Below are 5,002 nucleotides of genomic sequence, written 5' to 3' on the forward strand. Positions count from 1 at the left end.
CCTTAACCCCCGACCAGGTAGCCAACATACCTCCATATAGACCGTGGAGATATGAATGGTGAAAATCTTTTATTTTATATAGACAGTAAAATAACGCCAAGACACCACGGACAAACGATAAGGAAAGATCACCTTCAACATAAGTAACTAGTTATTAAAGTCATTAATACAAAACCAAATAAAAAGTGCAAAAGATTAAAAATAAAAAGTATTATACTAAACACTTGTCTTCACCAAGTGATGTAAGAGACTTAGGCAAACATGGCCTTGATTGTCAAGAACTCTTACTATCAATCTTGGATCCCGAGACGACTCACACACTCTACGATGGACAATGGATGATGGTGGTGGATGATGGTGTTATGGTGGTGGTGGGTGATGGATGAAGTGTGAGAGAGGTGGTGTGCCAAGGGATGAAATGGAATGAAGCCAAGCACCCCTATTTATAGGCTGAACAGAAGGCTGGGCACGGCCCCGTGTCCGCTGGACACGCCCCCGTGCCCGTCTGACATTCTCTCTCTTCATTAATTGTAATTCGCAATTACAATTAATGCGCCTGCTGTACTTTCACCACGCCCCCATGCCCGCTGGACACGGCCCCGTGGTGGGCAATGGAAGCTTCTACTGATTTGTCTTTTCTGCTGCTTCCTGGGCACGCCCCCGTGTTCGCTGGACACGGGGCGTGTTCAGTCTCTGTTTTCTCTTCTTTGCCTTGGGAGGTGCCGTTGAGGGTCCGGGCAGTCTACTTTTGTTCCTTTTCTTGTATTTATGCTAGAATTAGTTGTCTTTTTTGCTTCTTTTGTGATTTTGAGCTCATTTCATCCTGAAAATACAAAAGGAAGACAAAAACACTCTTTTTCCAACATTAGTACTTAAAAAGGGTTAGTTTTATGCCTTAATTGATGTGATATATATGTTGCATTTTACACACATCAAATACCCCCACACTTGAACTTTTGCTTGTCCTCAAGCAAAACTCTTTAAATGTGGCTTACACTCCCAAATGGAATAGGTAGAAGAGAAAGTTTTTAGCTTGTCCTAGAGTGTCGGGAATCCAAGGTCTTTGTAAGTTTTATTTTTATTTATTTACAATCCTATTCGTTATGATTTATTTTGAACGTTTCATAAGATAAATTACTTATTTGGGCATAGCATTCCTTATTAAAATTCCATTTATATACAAGTTCACATACCTCACGGGGGATCACTCAACACTCGGCCGAAGGTGTATATTTTTAGTGAATCACTCGAGAGCGGCATGAAACTTACGCCTTCCATAGGCTTGCCAAGCAATCAATCCTCCTCCTTTTTAACTTTTTACCTTTGTAAATATCAAGAGGACTTTTGGGGTGAAGGGTTAGGCTTGGGTTAAAGGTGGGTGGTTTGTGTTAGTGGTTAGTAAAAGGGCGAAAATCGTAAAAAGCGTCGGTTTTCGTGACATACCTTGTTTTTAGTGACTTTTTATTTTGAAGTATTTCTCCAAACAAGCTTTTATATAGCTTTTGTTTGTTTTTGACTTCATCATCATTTTTTTTTCATCACATAAAAAGGCGAGTTTACGAAGAACCGAGCTTGTTACTAAAATAAAGGGTGAAAAATAAAAAGGGTTTTTGGTGGGTAAAAAGGGTTTTGGGGTAATGAAATGAAAGGTTTAGGCTCAAAGGGGCTATCTAGGGGGATTTTGGGTAGGTGGTAAAAAAATGAAAAATAATGGTTTTGAAAGAAAATGGTTAGTCCTAAGGCCTCCATCATTTACTTACTTGGGTTTAAGTTGGTAAGGACCGGGAATGTATTGTTGTGGCAAGTTCTAGATTTGTAAGAACCAAGCGGCTATTCACACAAGAAACGAAAAATGAGCATTTAGTCTAAATATGTATATTTTTATGCTCAATAAAGGCTCAAAACTCACTTTTGTGGGAATGGGTTTTTAATGTGATCAAGTATATATAATCGAATTTTTAACTAGACTTGTTATGCCGTTTCATAATTTTCTTATGTTGGTTCTTTGTTATCACAACGCTATCGGTTGTAAACTTGTAAAAATATAACCTTTTTAGAACTTGTTATTCCCAACTTAAACTAAGACAAGTAAATAAAAAAAATGAAAAAGTTTTTGAAAAAATTTGGGGTGTTTAGCGGTTCCAATAGAGTTTTGTGTAAGGCTTGTGTTTAGGATTTGCAAAATTCAAGGTTTTAGCATCCCCCCCACACTTAAATTACACATTGTCCTCAATGTGTCCAAAAATAAGGTTTTTGGTCGATTAGGATGTGTAAAAGTAAGTTAAAAAGCAAAGATTTATGTTACTGGCATCCTGCCCACGGCCCCGTGGTGACCGGGCACGGCCCCGTGGTCAAGTGCCAGTAACAAAAATTAGAGAATTGAAACAGAAGCCTGGACACGGGGGCGTGTCCGCTGAACACGGCCCGTGTCCAGTTACCTGAACTGCGTGTTTTTCTGCAGGGGGCTCAGCACGGGGGCGTGTTGGTTGGGCACGGCCCGTGTTGAGCCTTCTGTGATGGAGATTTGTGTCGGGTTGCTCTGTTCTTCGTGCATGGTTCCATTTTTCTCATTCCCTTTTTCATCCATTACCACCATGAGTGTGTTTTATTCGCAAAACAACCATCAATCTTAAAAACCATCATAATATTGCAAACATAGAGAGATATTACATTAAGTTAGCTAAATAACTAGGGGATACATGAGGTTATCATAAGGGTTCTACTTATTTAGGAAAATTTCGGGAATAGCTTCCCGATGTAGTAACACTCTCTAGCCGATGGCTCCTCGGTTGTCATTCAAAGCCATTCTTCTATCTCCCTTGGGAGGTAGAAGGTAGCTTCATTCTCTTCTGTGTCTTGAGGAGGAATGCTCACCGGGACTCCTTGCACCACCCTTGGTTGAGGCACTTGGTGCATGGCGTGCCATTCGGCTGGAATGATGACCTCGGGTACTACATTCCACGCCCTTTGGGTTATCACCGGAACCAAAGGCGGGGAAGCGAGAAGGTTTAACCTCTGGTGCAGGAGGTTTACTTCTCGCAGGCAGCCCTCCAAACCTACCGTCAGATGATTAATACGGTCCACCAATGCTTCTTCCACTCCCGTCATCTCGTCTATGGCTTCCCTCAAAGCGTAAACGTAGTTTACTAGGGAATCCTCCGCCGTGGACGACCTCCTTCCATTTCGGTTATTTCTCAAAGATGTTCCGCTATTTCTGCTGGCCATTTTCTGCGAAAGAAGCCGAAGATAACTAAACTTTTGCAGAACAGTACCTCGAACACGGCCCCGTGCTCAGTGAGCACGGCCCCGTGTTCAGCTGTCTGCAGGATTTTTGTCTAACGATTCTTGGTTTTTAAATTATTTCAATACACTTTTACCGTGTTCTAAGCTCAGATAATTTAAAACAAAGTTATAGAACTAACTTTAGACAAGAATCTGCAGCCAAAAATCCTACAAACCTTACATAGAAGATTGGAATCATGGGTTTCCAAGCTTCCATGGAGGGGATGTTTGAAAAAATTTTGGAAGAAGGAGAAATGAACAAAAGTGGAGAAGACAAGTTGGTCCTTAGGAACCTTCTTTTAGCACTTACCTAGGATGGTATATGTGAAGATCCCAGGAATCTCTGCTTGGTGAAGTGGTAAAAAATGAGCAGGATTCAGGCTGCATTTAAAGAAAACGACAGCACACTGGACACGGCCCCGTGTTCGCTGGACACGGCCCCGTGTGCAGAGAAAATCCTGACACATTTTGTCCGTATTCTGACAGAATCAGCAGAGAATCTTCTGAGTGAACACGGGGGCGTGTTGACCGGGCACGGCCCCGTGTCGGTAGGCTGTTTCATGGAGTTTTGTTGCTACTAAGGAGTTTATTTATATCGGGTGGTTCTTGATTTGTTGGAACAACCCCAAAGTGCCTAAGATACCTTAATTGTCCTATACTAAGGCGAGAACGCAAGAGGTTATCGGTGAGGGTAATTCCTATTTTCATTCTAGGTGGACAAGTCCAACCCTTTTCCGGGCTCTCGTTAAAGAAGGTGTATGCCGTATCGCTCAGGTCTATGTATGCATCGAACGAAGTCGATGGGGAGTCCTTCACGGCACAATCGACACAGGGACGACTATCGTCCACGTCTTTTCTAGGTATGAAGGTATTTTCGGGAGCAACGAGGTTGTCGGAATGCGGTTCCAACATTTCCTCATGGTCATCATCTTGGGATGGATCTATAAAATTCTTCCTAAGTTCTTTTGACCAATTGAGAATTAGTTCTTCTAGTTGAAATAACTCGTCAAGGAGCATTTCTCCTAGAATATCTGGCTGGGCGCATTCAATGGAGAGATAGTGCTTATTTTTACTTTCGCCCCTCTTAAGGTTACAGGGAATTGGTGGGTCTATATAGTGGGGCCTATAATTGAGAAAATAACATTTTAATTCCTCATGTTCGCCTCCACATAACCGACACCACAAACCATAAGAGTGCCGAAAGTAAAAAGAATTACTATCACTCATGTTTGTGTCAGAAATTACCAACCGCTGGGATCTAACGGTTCTGTTTTCAGTAACTGAATCTTGGGCACGGGGGCGTGTTGAGTGGACACGGCCCCGTGTTCAGCTTACTGTCTGACTTAAAACAGGATTGCCAGTTCCAATGATTGAGCACGGGGGCGTGTTCAGCAGGCACGGCCCCGTGTTGAGCTCTGCAGAAGCTGAAAATCTAAGAAAAAATCCTAAAAAATTAAAGAGAAATAAAAATATGATTAGGCCGTTGATTCCTAACTTTCTTAAAATCCTTGTGTCCCCGGCAACGGCGCCAAAAACTTGATGTGCGTGAAGTGTGTTATAATTTTGATATATATTTAAGCCCCTTTTTACACTTTTAGCCAAGTTTTAAATTTATAAAACACGATATTTACTAACACTAAACACACATATGGGCAAGTGCACCCATCGTGGACGTAGTATAGTGTTGGTAAGATACCGAGGTCGTCCAAGGACACAAGAG

This window comes from Helianthus annuus, chromosome 14, assembly GCF_002127325.2.
Source record: "Helianthus annuus cultivar XRQ/B chromosome 14, HanXRQr2.0-SUNRISE, whole genome shotgun sequence".
NCBI classification, from domain to species: domain Eukaryota; kingdom Viridiplantae; phylum Streptophyta; class Magnoliopsida; order Asterales; family Asteraceae; genus Helianthus; species Helianthus annuus.